We start from the raw sequence: 27,098 nt of genomic DNA, 5'->3' as shown, positions 1-27,098 counted from the left end.
CGGCTAAAGACTATACGAACTGGCCGTCTAGCACGTTCAGAACAGAGAGTAAAAGGAGCAGGTTTCTGGGCACGATAGCATAGATTCAAGGCATCGTGTACAGCCAAAGGTAAGGTAGGATGTGAGTACCTTGGAGGTAAACCTAGGCAATGAGTAATGAAGAGAGAGATATGGTCTCTAGAGATGTTTAAACCAGGTGATGTCATCGCATATGTAGGAGGTGGAACAACATGGTTGGTTAAGGCATATTGAGCTGGGCTAGAGGCTCTACAGTGAAAGAAGACAGTAATCCCTAACCAGGACAGTAATGGACAAGGCATATTGATATTAGAGAGAGGCATGCGTAGCCAAGTGAACATATGGGTCCAGTGAGTGGTTGGGCTGGCTGGGGACACGGCGATTCAGACAGTTAGCAGGCTAACAAGCTAACAGTTAGTAGGCCGGGGCTAAACAAGCTAGCAGTTAGCAGGCCGGGTTAGCAAGCAAGCAGATAGCAGGGGCTAGATAGTTAGCCTTTGGGGGACGTAGCGATGGGGGTAAGTCTGTTTTTGCCTCTTCGTGCGGTGACAACGATAGACCAGTCGTGGAATTAGTAGGGTTCCAGGTAGCTCTAGGTAGCTAGCAGGCCTAGCTGGTTAGCATAATGGGCCTTCAGCAGGCGTCGCGCCTGAGGGGCCTGTTGGAGTCCTCGGGCAGATTATTTCGGTATTCCGGTCGTAGGGGATCTGCAGGGTTCCATGCCCCGTACCGGCTGTAGAAGGGGTCCGGATATTGTAGCCCAGGAGTATACTTCGGTGGTAGCACAGGAACCCTGGCCGGGCTAGCTTCAAGCTAATTGGTGCTTGCTCTGGGATGGAAACGCTAGTCAGAACTCTGATTGCGGTCAGCTAGTTGTGAAGATCCAGATGAAAATGTTCAGTTTGCGGTAGGAATCCGGGGATAAAAATAACAGGTCCGTTATGCTCTGGTTCGAGTCACGTTGTTCGACCTGACGAGAGCTTTCCGAGCTGAAGGTTAGCTGATGACCGCTGGCAATGGTTTGCTGACTGATAGCTGGTAGTTAGCTGGCTAGCTTCAGTTGAGGGATTCCGGATCCGAAGTAAATATAAATACTGTAAGTCTGAGAGAGCTTTCAATTTTGTGCAGATGAGGGATATAAATTAAGAATTATACTCAATTTAGTTTATGGCTTCCAATTCTGAAACTCCACTATACACACACCATGTGTTAAATTAGGAACGTATTTAGAATTGTTTTTCCTTTTCTCTTATCCAAAAAATATATACAGTACCAGTCAACTTGACACACCTACTCATTCAAGGGTTTCTTTATTTTGACTATTTTCTACATTGTAGAATAGTGAACACAACTATGAAATAACGTGGAATCATGTAGTAACCAAGAAAGTAAACAAATCAAAATATATTTTATATTTGAGATTCTTCAAAGTAGCCACCCTTTGCCTTGACAGCGTTGCACATTCTCTCATCCAGCTTCACCTGGAATGCTTTTCCAACAGTCTTGAAGGAGTTTCCACATATGCTGAGCACTTGGATGCTTTTCCGTTCAATTCAAAGTTGTGATATGTCTCATTGTTCACACCTGCTGCTGGCTTTTTCTTCTTCTAAGAGACCTGGTCCAACAGAGGTAGGTAAAAGGGTTTAAAATTCAGCAACTGCATTTACATTACGCTACTGACCTAGTCAAAGCTTCCTCCGGAATCTCATACAGCTGTAGTAACTGAACTCAACCTGCAGGTTTGAGTAGGAGGAAGCAGCTGTAGGCAAGGTTTGACTGGTGTGTACTTGCCAAGAGACCAAGCCAACTCAGATTTGGCTTCTGCCAGCAATTCTGCAGGAGCAACCCCCCCCCCCCCGAAGCAAAGTCAACAGGTGCAGTGCCCCTTTAAAAAACACCTGGAAATTTAAGTAGCAAGGGGTTTACATTGCAAGAGAAAGTTGTCAAATATTTGGCATAATGTCAGAAGCCAATGGGAAATGTACACACTTCATTCCCCTGGTTAGTTTGTCACAGGATGCATTGGCAATGTGAAAGGGGCAACCCTCCTACTTCCAGTGGGAATACTGTTGTGCACCACTTTGAGACAAAGCCTTTACAGTGCATGGGAGAAGGCCTTGATGCCATGTACCTGGGTCACCAAGACTGTCAAGTCTTAGTTATTAGATTATTTAGGTAGTGTTAGCACTGGTCCTGAAATGTAGGAAAGAGTTGAACCAGTGTTAAAATGTTAATACAATTGTATTACTTTATTGACTGCCATGACCAAGTGTCAGTGTCCCAACAACTTCTGTTGAGGGGGCACACCATTTTTCAAGTTATCCCTGGACTAGCTCATTACTCAGCACCACGTTACAGTTGGAAAGAAATTAGTTCTTAAGGTGCTGACTAAACCAAATCGGAATTTATTTAAAATTGTACAATGAAGCATAAACAAATAAATGGAAGTCTCTCCCTGTTTGGTGTGTAGTGACTGACCCTGGGTTCTAATCATTTTTAGCCTGGCTACCCATCCACATCACTCCAGCCATAGGCAATCCCCCACAATGAATGGAGATTGATATAGCAGCAAGAATTCAGGGCAAGTTGTCAGGTTCATATAAAAACATAAGAAATGAAATGTCCTCACTGTCAACTGCATTTATTTTCAGCAAACTTAACATGTAAATATTTGTATGAACATAAGATTCAACAACCGAGACAAACTGAACAAGTTCCACAGACATGTGACTAACAGAAATGGAGTAGCGTGTCCTTAAACAAAGGGGGGGGCCCTAGCCCTCACCCGCCGATCCAACAGGTCCCAGACGTTCTCAATGGGATCCGTCCTCGTTGCTGGCCATGGCAGATCTGACATTCCTGTCTTGCTGGAAATCACGCACAGAACGAGCAGTATGGCATTGTCATGTCAGGGTGAGCCTGCAGGAAGGGTACCACATGAGGGAGGAGGATGTCTTCCCTGTAATACACAGCGTTGACGTCATTGTAGGCAATCTCACAAGCTCAGTCTGATGATGCTGTGACACACCGCCCCAGACCATGACGGACCCTCCACCGCCAAATCTATCCCGCTCCAAAGTACAGTCCTCAGTGTAATGCTCATTCCGGTGACAATAAACGCAAATCTGACCATCACCACTGGTGAGACAAAACCGCGACTCGGCAGTGAAGAGCACCCTTTGCCAGACCTGTCTTATCCAGCGATGGTGGGTTTGCGCCTATAGGCGACGTTGTTGCCGGTGATGTCTGGTGAGGACCTGCCTTAAAAACAAACCTACAAGCCCTCAGTCCAGCCTCCTGCGAACACTGATGGAGGGAATTGTGCTTTCCATCCTGTCCCGCAGGTGTGATGGTCGGATGTACTAATCCTGTGCAGGTGTTACGTGGTCTGCCACTGCGAGGACGTTCAGCTGTCTGTCCTGTAGCGCCGTCTTAGGCATCTCACAGTACGGGCGTCGCAATTTATTGCCCTGGCCATGTTTGCAGTCCTCATGCCTCCTTGCAGCACGCCTAAAGCACGTTCACGCAGATGAGCAGGGACCCTGGGAATCTTTCTTTTGGTGTTTTTCCAGAGTCAGTAGAAAGGCCTCTAGTGGCCAACATTTTCATAATGGTCACCTTAATTGTCTGACATTTGTAAGTGTCTTAACCCTTCCACTGGTGCATGTTCACTAATTGTTTAGGGTTCAATGTACAAGCAGGGGAAAGTGTTTAAACCCTTTGCAATGAAGATCTGTGAAGTTATTTGGATTTTTACAAATTCTTTGAAAGACAGGGTCCTGAAAATGGGACGTTTACTTTTTTTGCCCAGTGTGCAGACAAGCAAACTGCTGGCAACAAGTAGACCCTTAATGTTGCAACCCTAGTCATGTCACTTGGTTATCCTGCCCAAGACAAGTCTCAAAGTTTGTATATCAAAAGTCATGCTAGCTACCGGTCCACAATGAGGTCCCAGCTAGATAGAGTGGTCCTGTCCTCATGTAGAGTTGCCCAGCAGTTCTCCAAGACCAGTGCAATCCGAGGGTCAGTAGACTGCATCAGCTCCACTTCAAAATACAGAGGCTGTTGCAAGTACTTCACCACTGGGTAGTCCTCAGTTTGGTAGAATAAGTCATAAGACACCTCTGAAAACAGATAAATAGAATTGTCACATGCACCAAGAGATGTAGACCTTGCAAATACTTCAAATGGAGTTTTAAAAATAACTACAAAATAAAAAGTACCAAATAATTAAAGCGCAGCAGTAAAATAGCAGCGAGGCTATATACAGATACAGAGTCAATGTACAGGGGCACCGGTTAGTCGATGTAATATGTACAAGTAGGTGGAGTTATTAAAGTGACGATGCATAGATATAGCAGCACTGTAAAGGCGGGGGGGTATGCAAAAAGTCAGGGTAGCCATGTGATTAGATGTTAATGAATTATCAAAAATATTTTTACATCACTTTCAGGGAATAGGGAAACTGTTCGCAGCTTCTGCCCCCCCCTCCCCAACTAGTCTAATTTTACCCTGGGCGAGTCTCATTTGGACCACTAGTTGTCCCACTCCAGGATCAACCTTGGGGGTCGCTGTTCCTTGGCCTAGTACGGAATGCCATGGTCTCAGTGTCGTTGACCAGGTAGTAGCAGGAGACTGTGTGCCTGAAAGAAGCAGTCAAACCAGTGAGGAATATGCATATGACTGAGGGGTGGTCACAACATAGTGGCACATTCTTACCTATAGTCTGGATTGATTAGAGCTTTCCTACTTTGATGTTTGCCCATGCTGTGGTGCATGGCGATTTCATTCTCGTACACTATTAGAGCTGCAAACTTATCAGTACATGTACAGTATTAGACAAGTCATTTACAGTACAGAAAGGTAAAGTCTAGACAGCGCAGGAGTGCTAACATAGGCGCAAACACCCCCTGCAATTAAAAACCGGGTCACAGCTCAGCACTCCTAATCTGAGACACTTTACAACTATGGGCCCAGAAATAGTCTCACTGTTCTGGTGGTGCCACAGGAGTTGAGGTTGAAGGAGAAGAAGGCAAAGCGGTCATTGCTGAAGACCGGTTCACATGACTGGTCACTCAAGGTCAGGTATTTGGGGTTTAGGTTGCGAACAGATTCCACCTTCACTGCTAGTGCAGTCACTGTGCCATTGGGGTAGCACTCTGAAATAAAAAGCAAAGTGTTCAACAAAGCAAGTGTAGAAAAGGTAGTGCACCCTTACCCAAGTCAACATGCTGTTCTTGTAATATTTAAAATCAGCTCTTTAACTTTCTAATAGTCTTAATCAAGTATAAGGCATATGACTTAAAATTGAAAACAAACCAGTCATGGTCAAGGGGAAGTAGCAGGCAAGCGAGAGGTCGTTGAGTTGCCACGTTAGGGGTCTCCAAGAGCAACAAGTCTACTCTAGCTCTGATAGAGTCAGACTGCACCATCTTTAAAAAATTAAAAATCATTCAGGGGTAGGCAAGTACGATTTAGCAGCTGGACAAGATTAAACTGATGGTCAGGAACAGTCACTGCTAATTGGCCCCAAGTAAGCTAAACTTCAAAACATGTTACATTAAGACAACGTGGAAATGTACAAATCTGGAAACTGGGGCAAAAGTCTGACAACCCCTGGCTTATTAGGTTGTTCAATAAAAAGTTAGCTGATCCCCACGCGTCAAAATTGTTACACAAGTTTGGCTTGCAAGGGTAGTGTAGTGGTATTAGAGCTACAAGTAAATATGAGCAGACACCTCATACCTCAAAAACTGTATCAGGAGCGGTGTACGGCACTACGATACTGACGTGAGTGTTGTTGTCAGTGAGACTATACAGCTCAGTGTCTAGCTCCCTCCATGAACCAGCATGAAGCATCATGATTTGGAAGTTATCCCCTTGGCTCCCATATTTGACAGAAATGTAGAAATTTTCCTGGTCACAGAATCCAGTGGCCGTGGGAAGAACTAAAGGGGTAAAGCTTAAATTCAGTTCTGTCATGACAAATAATCTAATCCTTTAGTTGATCTGAAGCACCTGGCTGGGTGCATGTCATATGATGCCCAACATCCTTGACATTTACATTACATTTAAGTCATTTAGCAGACGCTCTTATCCAGAGCGACTTACAAATTGGTGGGGGGGGGGGGTGAGAAGGATTACTTATCCTATCCTAGGTATTCCTTGAAGAGGTGGGGTTTCAGGTGTCTCCGGAAGGTGGTGATTGACTCCGCTGTCCTGGCGTCGTGAGGGAGTTTGTTCCACCATTGGGGGGCCAGAGCAGCGAACAGTTTTGACTGGGCTGAGCGGGAACTGTACTTCCTCAGTGGTAGGGAGGCGAGCAGGCCAGAGGTGGATGAACGCAGTGCCCTTGTTTGGGTGTAGGGCCTGATCAGAGCCTGGAGGTACTGCGGTGCCGTTCCCCTCACAGCTCCGTAGGCAAGCACCATGGTCTTGTAGCGGATGCGAGCTTCAACTGGAAGCCAGTGGAGAGAGCGGAGGAGCGGGGTGACGTGAGAGAACTTGGGAAGGTTGAACACCAGACGGGCTGCGGCGTTCTGGATGAGTTGTAGGGGTTTGAGTCATTCTACTGAAGGGAGCTAGAGGAGATTTAACCCAAGTGGCCTTACCAACATCTTCCAGGGAGGCCTCCAGCTCTGCAGGGTGCGGGAATGGGATTTGTTCAGGCAGGATGAGCAGACCGAAGACCAGAGGGAGGAAGTAGACAGTTGTCAAGTGATTAGGGTTCTGTAGATTGTGGAAAAAATAGAGCATTACATGTTGGTAGTGTTCTGCATGTCATCTGTTCAAGTACTCTAAACTGAAAATCCTAAAATGTTACTTTACGAGATTTATACTGGCATAAATATATTTACAACATTCTACAATCGATTTGACCAAAGAGGCCTACATGTTTCAGGACAACTTCATCTGAGAAGGGCACTTGTAGCGAGAAGGTCTTTGAGCTGTTGGCGAAGTGGTGCTCCTGAAAGTCAAAGCCTCTGGCATTGCACTCCGTGACAGTCAGCACCCCAGTAGTGAAAGTAATGTTCAGCAGCGACACATCATGGAGGAAGGTCCCTAGGGGGACGTTGAACACCTTCTGCTCAGGAACTCTGTCTAGAAGACAACGGGTAGAGGCCAACATGGGTTAAACAGCTCAGTTTAATGGGGTGTGTTAATGCACAAAACATTGCAGAGAGTAATTGAATTAGAGCCAACATGCCATATTCTACATCCGTGTCATCATTTTTGTATTAGGGACCAGCAAGCTATGACTTCCTACTTGGGCTAGCACCTGTTTAGACTAGACATTGGGAAACAGTTTAGCACTATACAGCCTGCCTTTACTACAAGTGAAGCAGACCTACTTTCAGTAACATGTGGAGGTCTGGGCATCAGAGGGGTAGTGATGGGAAAGAGGACTTTATACCACGTGTCAGCCTGTGTCTTCTGCCCTCCACAGCAACTCAAGCATGGGTTCAACAGTGTAGGTTATGTGGTATGAATAATCTGGGGCGTGACTCTGCACTCAGAATGAAGTAATTACAAATCAGGTAAATAATGTCATCTTAAGAGGGTTGTGTTCAGTGGGCACCAAACAGATGAAAATTGACTGAAAGGGACTAGTCCAAAATGCTAATTAACCATTGCAAATTATTAGTTGTGCCGTAATGAAAATGTAAGTCATGTCAGACCTTGTAGTAGCCATCAGGTGACCCCACAGGAAGCTCAATGACAACATGAGACTCTGTGATTGACAGCTTGTAGCGTCTGATGGCCATCATGGTTTTGTCCAACCTCTGGCCATCGATGCCCATGTGAGTCTCCAGGATCTTGAAGGCGCTAGAGATCAGCGGGGGGATGCGGCGAGGCACGTACCAGGTGATCACCTCATCAGTGAAGACCAAGCCACCTGCAGAGGAAGCAAATGAGCAGTTCCATAGGCACATTGATTAGTGATCCTCAATGCTAAGTTGCCCCACCAGCTCAGTGGCGAACCTGCCAATACTGCTAATCCAGGGAGTTCACCAATCAGTTTAGTCAGGTGTGATAAATGAAGCTGGGACAAAACCCCTATGCTACAGCAGTACTCCAAGCAGGAATGAAAACATAGTGAGAGTCCCATTTAAACAGCATATACACATACCTGTAGGACAGGCAGCAGCCGAAACTATGATGGCCAGCCTGCGAACCTGCTTGTAGTAAGTGGACACACTGAAGACCTCCATGGGAACTCCTGCCACCTGGGGAGAGAAGGAAAATTATCCTTCTACATGACAGGCATATTCTAGTCAATAAATGTCTGCCATGCTAACAGGGAAGTGATACACCAGGGTGCAGAAGATGCTTGGGCAGAGGCTCACTTCTTCAGCGTAGGTCTCCGGCATGTTGTAGGGGCTTCGCAACACCAGTCTTGTTGGGGTAGTCATTGCACCGTAGCCAGCTCGGTGAGCATCCTTCAGCACCATGCCCTTCAAGTCAGGGGTGTGAAATGTCATCTTCCAGATGCTGTTTAGCGCAACGGCCTGTCAAGGGAAAATAGCAACTCAGTTCAGACAAGTCATTCTTGCCAGCTGTATAAAAACTAAATCTATTCATGAAACATACGTCAGGGATGGCATCCTGCCAGGTCTCTTGAACTTTCTGGCCATCCATGGTGACTGGGACTTCTGGAGTGACCATGAGGGTTGACACCTAAGGGACAGAGCAAGTCACCAACGTGTGCTCAGTAAATTCTAAACCCAACCATTGCCTGCCAGCACCCCCCAATCCAAATGTACTGTAAAGCCATGTATTGATATGGCCACCTGAAAATCTAGGGATGATCAGGATTGCCTCACCTCCATGTAGTTCCTGTCACAGAGAATTTCCCGGGACGCCCAGCGGGAGTAGCTGCATGTCTCGGTCATGTCATGCTGGACCTTCTTTGACAGGCCATCGCCATACATTTGGAATTGCAGGCCAAGGTTAAATGTCTCATCCGCCTATGGAACAAATTTAGTACTGGGTCAAGTTCATTATGCACTAAACATAACTGGCTGAAGCAGGGGTTGAATACATAGAACGCTGGTAGTGCTGCAAGGGCTTTTGACATTTCCCTAAATGAATATGCATTAGTGATTCAAGGAGTTAAAACACACCAGATAACCAGATCAAGAAACCCCCTCAAGTTGTCATTTGTGAACTTCAATGTCCCTTTAAGATTTACCTGGTTGTCAACATAACAGCCCAACAAGGACACAAAGACTTTTGTGTTCCCCCAAGGGTCAGGGTCCATGCTGTATCCACACTGGGCAGCCAAGGTAGGCGACAACGGTATAATGTCAGTGCCATCTGAAAGCACAGTGGTGGATAAGAGCAGAGCAGATTTGAGTGTAACGTTCACATAAACATGGAGAATCTACTCACTGATGGCAGCAATTTCTAGCTGGCTCCCCACAGCCAGAGCTTCGTCCAATGTTAGCCTCATGATATTCCAAAGGCACTCAGACCTCAAACCACCATCTGTTTGGAGAGAAGGTGCCAGTAAGTCATATTGGTCAGTGTTAAGTAGGTACAGATGCAGTACAGGCAAAAATTATACAACTTAGATAATTTGGGGTAGCAGTCAGATATCTGTTCTTTCTGTCTTGTCCCGTGTCTCATTTTCTCTTCGCATATATTTTTAATCTCAATCTACAGACTGAATATGCTCTCCTGCAACCCATCTCACCCAATGTCGTATGGATCTAATATTTTTTTTATACTTGAGAACTGGAACCCCGTTCAGAAGCTAGCCAGCTAACGGCTAGTAGTCAGTTAGCCATTGCTAGCAGTCATCACCATTGACTCAGACATCTTCGAAACCAGAGCATATCAGATGGCTTTTTCTCTACTACATCTACGGATTCCTACTGCAAGCTCTGAACTTTTACTCTGGATCATCGCAGCTAGCTAGCTGCTATCCGAGTGGCTACTCCTGGCTAACGTCTGTCCTGAAGCAAGCGACACTTAGCCTCGAGCTAGGCCCCATCTCCCGGCTATCCGAAGAGATCCAGACAATTCCTGGGGTTCAATAAATTTTGCCAATTGACTTGGACAATTTCTTGCCGACACGGAGCCCCGCCGATCCATCACGACTGGTCTGCCGATGTAACCGTCCGAGGGGCTTTACTTCAGACTCTCCCGTTGCGACCTCCGAGGCCCATCTGCTAGCTGTCTGAAATTGCAATGCCTCCAGGTCACCAAGTTACTCACTGGACCCTACGATCACTCGGCTACACATACCTCTCCCTATTTTCAAGGTGGCTTGTCTACTGCTGTTTTGGTTAGTCTTATTTCACTGGAGAGCCTCCAGCCCTGCTCAATATGCCTTAGCTAGCCCTTTTGTTCCACCCCCCCACACATGCAGTGACCTCACCTGGCTTAAAAGGAGCATCTAGAGACAAAACCTCTCATCGTCACTCAATGACTAGGCTTACCTCCACTGTACTCACATCCTACCACACCCTTGTCGGTACATTATGCCTTGAATCTATTCTACCACACCTAGAAATCTGCTCCTTTTACTCTGTTCCGAAAGCACTGGACGACCAGTTCTTTTGGCCTTCAGCCATACTTTTATCCTACTCCTCCGGTGATGTAGAGGTTAAGCAAGAAGGCCCTGCAGCTCCCAGCATCACTCCCATTCCCCAGGCGCTCTCATTGGTTTACTTCTGTAACCGTAAAAGCATTGTTTCATGCATGTTAACATTAGAAGCCTCAAGTTGATTTATTCACTGGCTTAGGAAGGCCACCAATGTCCATCCCTAACGAACATTTCCAACAAGATAGAACTGCCAAAGGGAGCAGAGTTGCAATCTACTACAGAGCTAGCATGACAGAACTATGCAGGCTCTCCAGGTCTGTGCCCAAACAAGTCAAGCTTTTACTTAAAAAAAAAACATTTCCAGAAACAAGTTCCTCACCGTTGCTGCTTGTTAGACCCCCTGCAGCCCGAAGCTGGTCCCTGGACACTATGTGAATTTATCACCCCCCATCTATCTTCAGAGTTTGTACGGTTAGGTGACCTCAGCTGGGACACTCTTAACATCCCAGCCATCCTACAATCTAAGCTAGATGCCCTCAATCTCACAAATTATCAATAAACCTACCAGGTACAACCCCAAACCCGTGAACCCTCTTAGATATAATCCTTACCAACTTGTCCTCTAAATACACCTCTGCTATCTTCAACCAGGATCTCAGTGATCACTGCCTCATTGCCCGTCGTGGGTCCACGGTCAAACACTCCCGAAAACACTTCAGCGAGCAGGCCTTTCTAATTGACCTGGCCCAGGTATCCTGGAAGGATATTGACCTATTCTAAAATTGTAGAACTAAGACCCGATATAACCCTTAGTTCACCCCAGACTTAACTGGGGGGGGCTAGCTACGCATAGCCCCCGCGATATGCAGCTTTTCAGGGAAGTCAGGAACCAATATACTCAGTCGGTTAGAAACGCTAAGGCTAGCTTTTTCAAGCAGAAAGTGCTACAAGAAGCAAATATCTCCAAAATGATCTGGGACACTAAGGTCAATGGAGAATAAGAGCACCTCCTCCCAGCTGCCCACTGCACTGAGGATAGGAAACACTCACCACCGATAAAGCTACAATTATTGATACTTTCAATATGCATTTTTTCTACAGCTGGCCATTCTTTCCACCTGGCAACCCCTACCTCGGCCAACACCTCAGCACCCCCTGCAGCAACTTGCCCAAACCCCCACCCACTTCTCCTCCACCCAAAACCAGACAGCCAATGTTATGAAAGAGCTGCAAATTCTGCATCCCTACGAATCAGCTGGGCAAAACAATATGGACCTCAAATTATCTGCCAAAATTGTTGCAACCCCTATTCAACCTCCTTGGTATTGTCTGAGATCACCAAAGTTTGGAACGCTGCCGTGGCCATCCCCCACTTAAAAGGTGGAGACACTCGAACAAAACTGTTATAGACCGATATCCATCCGGTCCTGCCTTTCAAAAAAAAAAAAATATCAAAAGCCAAGTTAACAAACAGATCACCAACCATTTCAAATCCCACAGTCCCTTCACTATGCAATCTGGTTTCCAAGCTGGTCATGGGTGCACCTCAGCCATGCTCAAGGTCCTAAACAATATCATAACCACCCTCAAATAAAGACAATACTGTGCGGCCGTATTCAACCTGGCCAAGGCTTTCGACTGTCAATCAACGCATTCTTATTACAGACTCAATAGCTCTGGCTTCTCAAATGACTGCCTCACCAACTACTTCTCAGATAGAGTTAAGTGTGTCGTATCTGAGGGCCTGTTGTCCGGACCTCTGGCAGTCTCTATGGGGGTTTCACAAGGTTCAGTTATCTGGACAACTATTTTTTCTGTATATAGCAATGATGTCGCTCTTGCTGCTGGTGATTCTCTAATCCACCTCTATGCCGATGACACCATTCTGTATACTTCTGGCCCTTCTTTGGACACTGTGCTAACAAACCTCCAAATGAGCTTCAACGCCATACAACACTCCGTGACCTCCAACTGCTTTTAAATGCTAGTAAAACTAAGTGCATGCTCTTCAACAGATTTCTGCTTGCACCCTCCCGCCAGAATAGCATCACTACTCTGGACAGTTCTGACCCAGAATATATGGACAACTACCTAGGTGTCAGGTTAGACTACTCTCCTTCCAGACTCACATTAAGCAACTCCAATCCAAAGTTAAATCTAGAATCAAATTCCTATTTCACAACAATACCTCCTTCACTCATGCCGCCAAACATACTCTCATAAAACTGAATGTCCTTCCAGTCCTTGACTTCAGCGACATCATTCACAAATTAGCCTCCAACACTACTCAGCAAATTGGATGCAGTCTATCACAGTGCCACCTGTTTTGTCACCAAAGCCCCATATACACTACCCACCACTGCGACCTGTACGCTCTTGTTGGCTGACTATCCTTCCAATCCTTGACTGGAACAAATTGCAAAAATCTCTGAAGCTGGAGTCTTACAGCTCCCTCTAACTTTAAGTATCAGTTGTCAGAGCAGCTTACCAATCAATGTACACAGCCAATCTGTAAACAGCACACCCAGCTACCTCACCCTCATATTATTACCCTCTTGCACCCCAGTATCTCTACTTGCACATCATCATCTACACATCTATCATCTAGCAGTGTTATTCATGCTAAATTGTAATTACTTCACCTCTATGGCCTATTTATTCCCTATCTCCCTACATTTGCACAATAAATATATACATGTGTTTTTCTATTGTGTTATTGACTGTACATTTGTTTATGTACAACTGTTGTTTTTGTCACATTGCTTTGCTCGATCTTGGCAGGTCGCAGTTCTAAATAAGAACTTGTTCTCAACTGGCCTACCTGGTTAAACAAAAAATAAATTAGGTAGCACTAACCTGGATGTGAACTGGGCTTGGAACTAGGACTCTGGAACAGACCAGAGACTGGAACAGCTAGCAAAATCCATGTCACACTAAGATAATACAAAAATATATAACTCATTAATATTTCCAGATGTAACAAGTACACCGCATAAGAAAATCTCAGAAGACTTAGAAACATTCAAAAACATGCATCATGCCAAATCAAAAGGGAGCTTTGGCCTGTAGGTGGCCCACCACTGTCAAACAACCAAGGGCAGCCCAGCTGTAAACTATACCACTGGAACACAGTAATTGATGTCTCATGTGGCCCTCCCCAGGTGTTTTATCTGGTAGCCAATCACACTGGCAGCAAGTGACAGTCATTAGCAATTTAACAGCCCACATTCACAGCGTGTTAGCTGTAATCAGAGGGCAGGACGGTCAGATAGAAATGTGTTATATAGAACTGACATGCTTCTCTGTCATGTAGAGTAAATGTGTTTGAGAGCCTTCCCTTTATATTTCTGCAAATGTACTTTTTTAATTTCATCTAGCTTATTTTTATTATTCCTTTTATTATTCTAACTTATGTCACGTTCAACTGTATCAAACATATGGAAACCACATTTGACTCCGTTCCATTAATTCCAATCCAGCCATTACAATGAGTCCGTCCTCCTATAGCTCCTCCCACCAGCCTCCACTGCTCCCTACCTATCTATTCTGTCTGTCTATTCTCCCGAAGCACCACCTCAACACATCATATTTTGCTGCTACAATACGTTGTCTTTCAAGGGGAAGCTGTGAAGCGAACTGTATTTAGCCTATTGCGTGATTGTGTTTGAGTCTGTTATTAAGGATCGGACCTTAATTTCTGTAATTTGATGTGGCTCTCTGCCCTTTGACCGGATGTTTGTTTGAGACAATGCATTTCTAAACATAAAGCGCCAATGTAAACTGAGATTTTTGGAAATAAATATGAACTTTATTGAACAAAACATACATGTATTGTGTAACATGAAGTCCTATGAGTGCCATCTGATGAAGATCATCAAAGGTTAGGGATTCATTTAATCACTATTTCTGACTTGTGAGCCCTCTCCTTGGCTGGAAAAAGGCTGTAATGGTTTTCTGTGACTAGGTGCTGACTTAACATAATCGCATGGTGTGCTTTTTGAAATCGGACACTGTGGTTGGATTTACAAGTAGTTTATCTTTAAAATGGTGGATAATACTTGTATGTATGAGGAATTTTAATTATGGAATTTCTGTTGTTTTGAATTTGGCGCTCTGCAATTTCACTGGCTGTTGTCGAAGTGGGACGCTAGCTTCAAACTTATATCAGAGAGTTTAACTTCTTGGTGACAGGGTGCAGTATTTTCACATCCGGATGAAATGCAGATTTGGATAGAAAACACTTCTGAAGTTTCTAAAACTGTTTGAATCATGTCTGTGTGTATAACAAAACGTATTTAGCAGGCGAAACCAGTTCAGACAAACAGTTCAGATTTTATATTTTGAGGTCACTCTCTTTTCAATGTGTTTTCATTGGGAATCCAGATTCCTAAGGGACCTTCATGCAGTTCCTATCACTTCCACTGGATGTCAACAGTCTTTAGAAATTGGTTGAGGTTTTTCTTTTGTGTAATGAAGAAGTATGGCCATCTTGAACGAGGATAACTTGAAGTGTACTGTTAGATAGAGGCACGTGACCTGAATGCATGCTACAGTTTGTTTTCCTCCTGTATTGAACACAGATCATCCCGTCTTCAATTTTATTGATTATTTACGTTAAAAGACACCTAAAGTTGCATTACAAAAGTAGTTTGAAATGCTTTGTCAAAGTTTACAGATAACTTTTGAGATATTTTTTAGTCACGTTGCACAATTTGGAACCGGTGTTTTTCTGGATCAAACGTGCCAAATAAATGCACATTTTGGATGTATATCGACGGAATTTATCGAACAAAAGGACCATTTGTGATGTTTATGGGACATATTGGAGTGCCAACAAAAGAAGCTCATCAAAGGTAAGGCATGAATTATATTTTTATTTCTGCGTTGTCGCGCCTGCAGGGTTGAAATATGCTTTTCTCTCCTTGTTTACGGAGGCGCTATCCTCAGATGATAGGATCGTTTTCATTCGCAGAAAGCCCTTTTGAAATCTGACATGTTGGCTGGAGTGTAGCTTCAATTTGGTATCTTACGTGTGATTTCATGAAAGTTTGATTTTTATAGTAATTTATTTGAATTTGGCGCTCTGCATTTTCACTGGCTTTTGGCCAGGTGGGATGCTAGCGTCCCACATATCCCAGAGAGGTTAAGCACAGAATAGTCGAGAATGTCATTATAAGCTGCAGCATTAACATTTCCCTTCATTGGAACTAAGAGGACAATCCAGACCCGTGAAAAACATCCCCAGACCACTATTGCTCCTCCACCAAACTTTACAGTTGGCACTATGCATTTGGTCAGGTAGCGTTCTCCTGGCATCCGCCAAACCCAGATTCGTCCATCGGACTGCCATGTGGTGAAGTGTGATTCATCACTCCAGAGAACGCGTTTCCACTGCTCCAGAGTCCAATGGTGGCCCACTTTACACCTCTCCAGCAGACGCTTGGCATTGCGCATGTGTGCAGCTGCATGGACATGGAAACCCATTTCATGAAGATCCCAACAAACAGTTTTTGTGCTGACGTAAACTTCTGTATAAAAAGTGCAACACTGTAGTGAGTGTTGCAATTTTTACACTCTCCACCCCTCAGCGGTCCCATGATGTCAGCTTGTGTGGCCTACCACTTTGTGGCTGAGCCATTGTTGCTCCTAGACGTTTCCACTTCACAATAACATCACTTACAGTTGACCGGGGCAGCTCTAGAAGGGCAGAAATTTGACTGACCGGTTGAAATGGTGGCATCCTATATCTTCCGGTTCCGGTTGGAGCGAGCGGCCGCATCTACACTTCGGTCCGTAGGTAGTATAACTTTTTATAACTTTTCATTACATTTCGTTATAGTACAACGGTTTGATTTGTCTAATCTTAGCAATTTCTTCTTAGCCAGCTACATAGCCGTCTTTGTATCAACGACAATTGCATAATTATCGTATTTCGTCGTCCTAACGTATCTGCCCAGCAGCTAGCTAAGCAGCTAGCTAAGCAGCTAAGCAGCTAGCTAACATCCACTGTCCACTAGCACTGTAGAAACTATTACACTCAACTGAACGACTCGATTAGCGTAGTGTCAGCTAGCTACATAGTTGTCTTCGTATCCAAGATAATTGTGCAGTTTAGAGTGTGTAGACTTAGAGTGATTATCTTAATTTACCGAGGTTAGCTAGCCAGCTATTTGTCGTCCTTAACGTAGGAAATGCTGCTAGCTAGCTAGCCAACAGCTAGCCAACCTCTACCGAATTGAACTCCAACTACCCGGTCAACATTCCGCGTCGTTCCACAGGTAGTATCACATTTTCATTTCACTTCATTACAGTACAACGGTTTGATTTGTTTGATCGTAGCTAGCCAGCTACATAGCCGTCTTTGTATCTAAGACAATTGTGTAGTCTAGAGCGATTTTCTAGGTTAGCTGGCCAGCTATTGTCGTTCTTCTAACGTAGCTAGCCAGCTAGCCCCGAATAGCAGCACTGTTGTAACTATTACAGTACAACGGTTTGTTTTGTTTGATCGTAGCTAGCTAGCTACATAGCCGTCTTTGTATCTAAGACAATTGTGTAGCCTAGAGCGATTTTCTAGGTTAGCCAGCCAGCTATTGTCGTTCTTTTAAGTAACGGAACGCAATCAACCTTGCTAGCTAGCCAGCTAGCCCCCGAATAGCAGCACTGTAGAAACTATTACACTCGACGGAACGACTTGATTAGTGTAGTGTCAACATCGCAGCCACTACCAGCTAGCCTACTCCAGCAGTACTGTTTCATTTCAATCATTTTAGTCAATAAGATTCTTGCTACGTAAGCTTAACTTTCTGAACATTCGAGACGTGTAGTCCACTTGTCATTCCAATCTCCTTTGCATTAGCGTAGCCTCTTCTGTACCCTGTTAACTATGTGTCTATCTATCCCTGTTCTCTCCTCTCTGCACAGACCATACAAACGCTCCACACCGCGTGGCCGCGGCCACCCTAATCTGGTGGTCCCAGCGCGCACGACCCACGTGGAGTTCCTGGTCTCCGGTAGCCTCTGGAACTGCCGATCTGCGGCCAACAAGGCAGAGTTCATCTCAGCCTATGCCTCCCTCCAGTCCCTCGACTTCCTGGCACTGACGGAAACATGGATCACCACAGATAACACTGCTACTCCTACTGCTCTCTCTTCGTCCGCCCACGTGTTCTCGCACACCCCGAGAGCTTCTGGTCAGCGGGGTGGTGGCACCGGGATCCTCATCTCTCCCAAGTGGTCATTCTCTCTCTCTCCCCTTACCCATCTATCTATCGCCTCCTTTGAATTCCATGCTGTCACAGTTACCAGCCCTTTCAAGCTTAACATTCTTATCATTTATCGCCCTCCAGGTTCCCTCGGAGAGTTCATCAATGAGCTTGATGCCTTGATAAGCTCCTTTCCTGAGGACGGCTCACCTCTCACAGTCCTGGGCGACTTTAACCTCCCCACGTCTACCTTTGACTCATTCCTCTCTGCCTCCTTCTTTCCACTCCTCTCCTCTTTTGACCTCACCCTCTCACCTTCCCCCCTACTCACAAGGCAGGCAATACGCTCGACCTCATCTTTACTAGATGCTGTTCTTCCACTAACCTCACTGCAACTCCCCTCCAAGTCTCCGACCACTACCTTGTATCCTTTTCCCTCTCGCTCTCATCCAACACTTCCCACACTGCCCCTACTCGGATGGTATCGCGCCGTCCCAACCTTCGCTCTCTCTCCCCCGCTACTCTTTCCTCTTCCATCCTTTCATCTCTTCCCTCTGCTCATACCTTCTCCAACCTTTCTCCTGACTCTGCCTCCTCAACCCTCCTCTCTTCCCTTTCTGCATCCTTTGACTCTCTATGTCCCCTATCCTCCAGGCCGGCTCGGTCCTCCCCTCCCGCTCCGTGGCTCGATGACTCATTGCGAGCTCACAGAACAGAGCTCCGGGCAGCCGAGCGGAAATGGAGGAAAACTCGCCTCCCTGCGGACCTGGCATCCTTTCACTCCCTCCTCTCTACATTTTCCTCCTCTGTCTCTGCTGCTAAAGCCACTTTCTACCACTCTAAATTCCAAGCATCTGCCTCTAACCCTAGGAAGCTCTTTGCCACCTTCTCCTCCCTTCTGAATCCTCCTCCCCCTCCCCCCCCTCCTCCCTCTCTGCAGATGACTTCGTCAACCATTTTGAAAAGAAGGTCGACGACATCCGATCCTCGTTTGCTAAGTCAAACGACACCGCTGGTTCTGCTCACACTGCCCTACCCTGTGCTCTGACCTCTTTCTCCCCTCTCTCTCCAGATGAAATCTCGCTTCTTGTGACGGCCGGCCGCCCAACAACCTGCCCGCTCGACCCTATCCCCTCCTCTCTCCTCCAGACCATTTCCGGGGACCTTCTCCCTTACCTCACCTCGCTCATCAACTCATCCCTGACCGCCGGCTACGTCCCTTCCGTCTTCAAGAGAGCGAGAGTTGCACCCCTTCTGAAGAAACCTACACTCGATCCCTCCGATGTCAACAACTACAGACCAGTATCCCTTCTTTCTTTTCTCTCCAAAACTCTTGAACGTGCCGTCCTTGGCCAGCTCTCCCTCTATCTCTCTCAGAATGACCTTCTTGATCCAAATCAGTCAGGTTTCAAGACTAGTCATTCAACTGAGACTGCTCTTCTCTGCATCACGGAGGCGCTCCGCACTGCTAAAGCTAACTCTCTCTCCTCTGCTCTCATCCTTCTAGACCTATCGGCTGCCTTCGATACTGTGAACCATCAGATCCTCCTCTCCACCCTCTCCGAGTTGGGCATCTCCGGCGCGCCCACGCTTGGATTGCGTCCTACCTGACAGGTCGCTCCTACCATCTGTCTCCTCGCCACGCGCTCTCACCACTGGTGTCCCCCAGGGCTCTGTTCTAGGCCCTCTCCTATTCTCGCTATACACCAAGTCACTTGGCTCTGTCATAACCTCACATGGTCTCTCCTATCATTGCTATGCAGACGACACACAATTAATCTTCTCCTTTCCCCCTTCTGATGACCAGGTGGCGAATCGCAACTCTGCATGTCTGGCAGACATATCAGTGTGGATGACGGATCACCACCTCAAGCTGAACCTCGGCAAGACGGAGCTGCTCTTCCTCCCGGGGAAGGACTGCCCGTTCCATGACCTCGCCATCACGGTTGACAACTCCATTGTGTCCTCCTCCCAGAGCGCTAAGAACCTTGGCGTGATCCTGGACAACACCCTGTCGTTCTCAACCAACATCATGGCGGTGGCCCGTTCCTGTAGGTTCATGCTCTACAACATCCGCAGAGTACGACCCTGCCTCACACAGGAAGCGGCGCAGGTCCTAATCCAGGCACTTGTCATCTCCCGTCTGGATTACTGCAACTCGCTGTTGGCTGGGCTCCCTGCCTGTGCCATTAAACCCCTACAACTCATCCAGAACGCCGCAGCCCGTCTGGTGTTCAACCTTCCCAAGTTCTCTCACGTCACCCCGCTCCTCCGCTCTCTCCACTGGCTTCCAGTTGAAGCTCGCATCCGCTACAAGACCATGGTGCTTGCCTACGGAGCTGTGAGGGGAACGGCACCGCAGTACCTCCAGGCTCTGATCAGGCCCTACACCCAAGCAAGGGCACTGCGTTCATCCACCTCTGGCCTGCTCGCCTCCCTACCATTGAGGAAGTACAGTTCCCGCTCAGCCCAGTCAAAACTGTTCGCTGCTCTGGCCCCCAATGGTGGAACAAACTCCCTCACGACGCCAGGACAGCGGAGTCAATCACCACCTTCCGGAGACACCTGAAACCCCACCTCTTCAAGGAATACCTAGGATAGGATAAGTAATCCTTCTCACCCCCCCTTAATGACTTAGATGCACTATTGTAAAGTGGCTGTTCCACTGGATGTCAGAAGGTGAATTCACCAATTTGTAAGTCGCTCTGGATAAGAGCGTCTGCTAAATGACTTAAATGTAATGTAAATGTAATGACAGCTCTTCAGTGAGGACATGCTTCTGCCAATGTTTGTCTATTTGTTATTCTTAAACAGGCAAGTCAGTTAAGAACAAATTCTTATTGACAATGACGGCTTAGGAACAGTGGGTTAACTGCCTTGTTCAGGGGCAGAATGACAGATTCTTACCTTGTCAGTTCAGGGATGCGATCTATCAACCTTTCGGTTACTACTCCAATGCTCTAACCACTGCCTTCTAACTGCGCTAAATTGAGAGGTTTGATGGGGTTATAAGAAATGAACTATTAGAATGTTACCTCTATTCCTACATATTTCTATCACCACACATTCTATCACCACACGGGGGTCTAGGGTCAGTCTGTTATATCTGGAGTAGTTTTCCTGTCTTATCCGGTGTCCTGTGTGAATTTAAGTATGCTCTCTCTAATTCTCTCTCTCTATTTGTCTCTCTTTTTGTCTTTCTGTCTCTCTGAGGACCTTAGCCCTAGGACCATGCCTCAGGACTACCTGGCCTGATGACTCCTTGCTGTCCGCAGTCCACCTGGTCGTGCTGCTGCTCCAGTTTCTTTTTTTTCTTCTTTTTGACATACCTAAATCTAACTGCCTGTAGCTCAGGACCTTGAAGCAAGGATATCCATTTTCTTGACACCATTTGAAAGGAAACACTGAAGTTTCTGGAAATGAGAAATTAATGTAGAAGAATAGGGTACCATCATCTTTGAAATGCAAGAGAAAGGCAATAATGTATTTATACAGCCCAGGCGCAGTTTTGGCCACTAGTGGGCAGCAGTGCATGTCCAAAGTTTTAGACCGATCCAATGGACCATTGCATATATTGTAGCGGTATTTATTAGAGAGGGGTAAAGAAACATTTTGTTCAGGCGCCAGGCAGGTATTAACCATGCCGAAAGGAAAAGAGTAGAATAGAGAGAGTACCACTACCAGACCCACACACATCAGCAGAAGAGACTGCCTAGAGTGTAGCCTGTTTACCAGATAGCCAGTGGAGAGAAAAGAGAATACACACCATATAAAACCCACATCACAGCACAGGGGTAACCCCAACAAGAATACTTCATACAATAATACTAATACTAATAATGGCAGAGCAATTCAACAGCATCTTCATACAAGAACGAACCCAGTCATCAACAGAGGATTTGCAATAATCTGTATTATTTTCTAGTGGATGAGTGCAGAGGGTATGAATGTGGGGGGTGTTCATCGACACAACAAAGGCCTTAAAAATGTCCACAGTCTTCTCGGCCACATGTCATTAGTACACCTCACCTCAATACAGTTCACATTACAATACACAACTTGCAAGAAACCTCCCTTTTAACTAAAATGTCCATCAAAATACTTCTGGCAGGGCAATAATAGTCCAGCTCTAATGAACTTCAATGGGAAGTGCATTTGAAAAATAGAGAGTCTGTTGCAGGGTAAAGCACTGGAACGAGAGGGAAGAGAAAGAGAGAGAAAAAGAGAAATCTTAGCTGTGGTCTTCAGGCCTGCCGGTGTACGGTCTGACTGTCCGATGGTTTGTTGGTTTGTATGGTAAAGATTCGCAACAATGTTGCTACTAATCCATGCGATCCATAACGGGCGCGGTCCCAAACAAAAACAACCACGATCTAAAGCGATCACACCGATGATTGAGTTAAATACTTTATAAACTACAAATGCTGAAAAACAAACAAAACTTCTGCAGCACAGCACACACAATCAAACTGTCGCGCCAGCCAAGAGCCCCTCCCCAAAGAGCTGAATGAGCTCTCTTTATCTCCTCCTTCCTTAGTGCTCATGCGCTCTTAAAGTGGCAGTGCACGGTGAAGGCTCCGTGCAGATTTCGCCACACTCCTCCCCCCATGAAAAAACAAAGCCTGTAGAATCAGAGAGGACGCAGGCTTTGACAGGTTCATGTTCCTGCTACACAAAACCAGGGAAGTCCTCATCATCAGAGTCCTCCACGAAGAGGTCCTGCAGGTGTTGCTTTTGCCTGCGATCCAGCTCTTCTGCCGTAGGGTAGCAGGGCTTTAGGTCAACAACATGCACTGTCCTGACATCTTCCCCAGTGTCCTCCAAACAGACCAAGTAGTTCACTGGTCCCAACTGCTGCACTACACGGTATGGACCTTTCCATCTCGAAGCTAGCTTGGCAGTGAACTTCTTAGATGCCTTTGACAGATGATGTGAACGTACCCAGACACGAGACTGGGGTGGAAAACACACGTCTCGTCTATGTTTGTCATAGTTTCTCAGCTGTCGTTGTTTGGCTTTGGTTTTGCTGGCCTCCACTCTGGCTAGCAAGGTGTGGTGGTGTTGTACGGCATCAAACGCTGGGCAGTCAGGTGAAACATTCGAACTTTGCAAGACCCTGTCCATCGGACCTTTTAGTGGTCTTCCCAGGTGGAGTTCGGCGGGAGTGACCCCAGAAGTCTCCTGCACGGCAGAGTTCAGTGCAAAGCGAAATTCTGGAAGATGCTGATCCCAACTTGTGTGCTGATCCCCCACGAATGAAGCAATCATCCCCTTCAGGGTTCGGTTTACCCTCTCGATCAGGTTGGTCTGAGGATGATAGGCTGTGGTCAACTTGGCAATTACACCCCAGTAGGTACAGAGCTCTTTGTAGATTCCTGATATGAACTGCGGACCTCGGTCAGAGAGGATTTGGTCTGGAATCCCGAATCTGGTAAAAACCTCCCTTCTCAGAATTAGAGCAATGGCTGATGCAGTGGCTTTGCGGAGGGGAAACAACTCCACCCAGTGTGTGTAGTAGTCCACTACCACCAATAAAAATTCATTCCGTGTCCCCGGCTGGGAGGAAAAGGTCCCATGAGGTCAATTCCCAACATTTCATTTGGATGGTTCACCACGGTCTGCTGCATTTTCCCGGCAGGTCTGCCAATGTCTGGTTTGTATTTCTGGCAGACTTCACACTGCTGTACAAACTTCCGGGTATCAACCCACATGCCTGGCCAGTAAACCACCTCTTGTAGTCTTCGATAAGTTTTAAAAACTCCAAGATGGCCACTCATGGGATTGGCATGATAAACTTGGATTATCTGGTCACACAATGTAGAGGGAATGAAGACGCGATAATGGGTGCTGTGTATTCCATCTCCTCTTGGAGTTTTTCGATACACTTTATCCTGAATTATGCTATACTTATCATTGAAGCGACTCTTGGTGTCTTCTTCAGACAGACTCTTGTGGATCACCATTATGGCAGCATCCTTCTGCTGTGCTCTCCATACACTCTCATCATCCAGAGGAAAGGAATCATCCAGACATTTAGCGGTAGCATAAGTACTGCACAAGGGAGGACAAACATTGGCAGTCTCTGTAATCCGAGAAAGGGCATCTGGTACAACGTTCAGTTTTCCTTTGCGATACTCAATGATGAAGTCAAACTTCTGCAGTCTGATAGACCAGCGAATAAGGCGGCTGTTGGTCTTGCCTGATGCCAGAACCCACTGCAGAGCAGCATGGTCTGTGACAACGGTGAAGATCTTTGCCTCCAAGTAGTAGCTCCATTTCTCCAAAGCCCAGACCACAGCGAGGCACTCCCTTTCAGTCGTTGAATAATTCCTCTCGGCTGAATTAAGGGTGCGACTTGCATAGGCAAGAACTTCTTCTGTTCCAAGTCCTGTTTGTTGAGCCAAGACTGCTCCAAGTCCTGTTTGACTTGCATCCGTGTACACAATGAAATGAGCATTCAGGTTAGGATGTCCAAGCACTGGAGGAGTAATTAGACTGTTTTTGAGTGCTTCAAATGCACTTTGGCATGCAGGGGTCCATTGGAATTTCACACCTTTCTTCTTAAGGTGGTTGAGGGGTTCAGCTACCTTTGAAAAGTCAGGCACAAACCTGTGGTACCATCCAGCCATGCCCAGAAACCACTGAACAGCCTTAAGGGATGTGGGAATTGGGAATTCCTGCACGGCTGCAACTTTGGCTGGATCTGCATGGATACCTTCAGCATTAACCACATGACCAAGGAACTTGAGTTCTGGCAGACAGAAACGACACTTCCTCAAGTTCAAGGTCAAACCTGCAGCCTGTAGCCTGTCGAAGACTGACTGAATGTCTTGCAGATGATCCGCGACAGAGGAGGAGTAGATTATGATGTCATCCAGATACACAAGACAATTTCTACCCCTCAGATCTCCCAGGACAGTCTCCATCAACCTTTGGAAGGTTGCTGGAGCATTCTTCAAACCAAAAGGCATGACTTTGAAGGAGTACAAACCAGCAGGGGTGACAAAGGCAGTCTTGTCCTGACTAGCGGGATCCATTGACACCTGCCAATAGCCACTGTTCAGATCCAGATTACTAAAGATGGATGCTCCTGCCAGAGATTCCAGTATGTCATTTATGTTTGGTAGAGGGTAGGCATCGCTTTCTGTTATGGCATTCGGCTTCCTGTAGTCCACACAGAATCGATATCCACCATCTTTCTTAGGAATCAGGACAACCGGAGAAGCCCATCCGGAAAAGAAGGTTCCACAATTCCATTCTCCAACATGCTTTTGAGCTGTTCATTGAGAATTGCCAGTTTGGCAGGGGACAGCCTGTAGGGACGCTGCTTAATGGGGACCTCATGCCGGGTATAGATTTTGTGTTTGAAGACGGTTGTACGGCCGAGTGTAAGAGTACAAACCTCACTGTTCATGTCCAACATCTGGGAGAGCTGCCACCTTTCATCATCTGACAGACATGCCTGTTCCACAGCTTGTTTGAGGTAGAAATCCGCATTAGGTTTGTTTTTGCTCTTGGATAGAAGGGGGGGGTACGGCGGTAATCAGGGTGATAGTTGGGTTCTCGGACTTCACTGGTGGAACATGTTTTTGTCTTTGTCCGATGACTTGACCTTGTCCGGACTCTGCATAATGTAGCAGGCTCCAGCCTGAAATCAGTGCATTACCAGGTTGAAATGGATGAGGCTGAGAATAGTCAGAGTGCAGCCGATAGGGGGGTTCAGACATCGAGATGGTCAGTCCACTGAAGAACAGGAAGTCGAGGCCAAGGACTACAGCAAATGCAAGGCTTGAATCTGCAAGAATAGCCACAGGAAGGTTAATAGTCTCACCATGCAGTTTTATTATTATACTAATCCAGCCCAAGGGAGTGGTAGGTTCTCCATTGGCCAAGTACAATGGTCCCTCCTCCCATGTTTGTAGCTCCTCATGAGGTAATGCCATGTTCTGCCACAGGGCCTCTTGCATCAGGGTGTAAGATGCCCCTGTGTCGATTATGGCCTTCCCTCTCCAGTTCCTAACAGTCAGAGGAACCAATAGTTGTTGCGGAATAGGAATAAGACCGCTAGCTGTGCTGTCTAAAGGCTTCATGGTGGGCATTAAGGCTGACCCAATTGTGTGCAAGCCACCACGTCTGTCTAGACTTTTAGTCTTCGGTCCTTTCTGACCTTTTCCTGAATCCTGACGCTGGACGTAGAGCGGGCAAGAATCTGGAGGATGTTGGACTTTACACCTCCAACACACGACTGGACATTTGTCCTGGATCTTGGGTACAAATATCTGAGACGGTTTAGCCCCAGGAGAGTTATGGGTATACTGGGATGAGGGAACAGGGTTTTTAGTTTGGAGGTGGTGCTTCCAGTCCTTCTCAAACTGAGTCCCAAGACGCACCAGATCATCCACGTTCTGCACACGTTCTCGAAGTTGACTAGCAAGGCGGGGAACCATGTTCTTAAGAAGGAGTTTGACCATCTCCTGCTCAGTAATGTCAGCCTTCCATCTCCTACATAGAACTCGATAGGAGAAGGCAAAGTCCCGTATTGGCTCTGCTTCACCCTGGACTCTGTTACGAACACGTTCCGCCAGTTCATCCACATAGTCCTCTGAGAGGAAGGCTAAGAGGAATATATTTTGAAACTCCTCCCAGGTTGACACATGTTCACGGGCTATCTCCCACCAGTCTCTTGCTGTACCATGGAGAACACTGCGGAGGGTAGCAAGAACCTCCAAGTCAGTAAGGGGCCGGATAGAAAGAAAATCATTACACTTAGATAAGAAAAACAGTGGATCAACATCATCTTCTGGGCTGCCAAAAGTGGGGAAAAGTAGTTTGATAGGGAGGGAGCGCTCTAGAGGAGGCATGACAGTGGCAGCGGGAGTTCTGTTGTTTAACAGTATCTTCAGAGGGGGTTTTGTAGTACTACCTGTTCCTATTCCTTTACTGGCCAAGCCAGTGGCAGAGGTAAAACCTGAGGGAGGTGCAGAAGATTTGTCCAGAAGGGAAAAGCACTGCATTACCTCCTGGTGCAGCTCTTCCAGTTGAAGGTCTATGGCCTTCTGTGCTTTTTCCATCTCATTAACGGTGTCCTTTTGAGTCTGTTCAATCAAAAATCGTAGTTCCCCTGTGAGAGAGTTCTTCATGTCCTCCATAACTTCCTTCAGATAAGAACACACTCCCTTCACAACAGAGGCTGACTCCTCTGCTCTCTGTTTTTGTTCCTCCTCAAGAAAGACTATGACTTGATGATGGTTAGTTTCCATTTGTGTTTTGAACCGGTGCAGTTTTCCTTGAATATCCTGCTTCAGAGAATCTTGTAAATATTTCTG

General features: G+C 46.4%; 1 pseudogene; it reads right to left on the bottom strand.

Annotated features, from left to right (window-relative positions):
- Nucleotides 1-651: 651 nt before the first annotated feature.
- Nucleotides 652-9,511, bottom strand: LOC135557262 (uncharacterized; annotated as a pseudogene).
- Nucleotides 9,512-27,098: the final 17,587 nt, after the last annotated feature.

This window comes from Oncorhynchus masou, chromosome 16, assembly GCF_036934945.1.
Source record: "Oncorhynchus masou masou isolate Uvic2021 chromosome 16, UVic_Omas_1.1, whole genome shotgun sequence".
NCBI lineage: Eukaryota > Metazoa > Chordata > Actinopteri > Salmoniformes > Salmonidae > Oncorhynchus > Oncorhynchus masou.
Note: the sequence above shows the minus strand (reverse complement) of the source record. Positions and strands in the feature narration are given on the sequence as shown.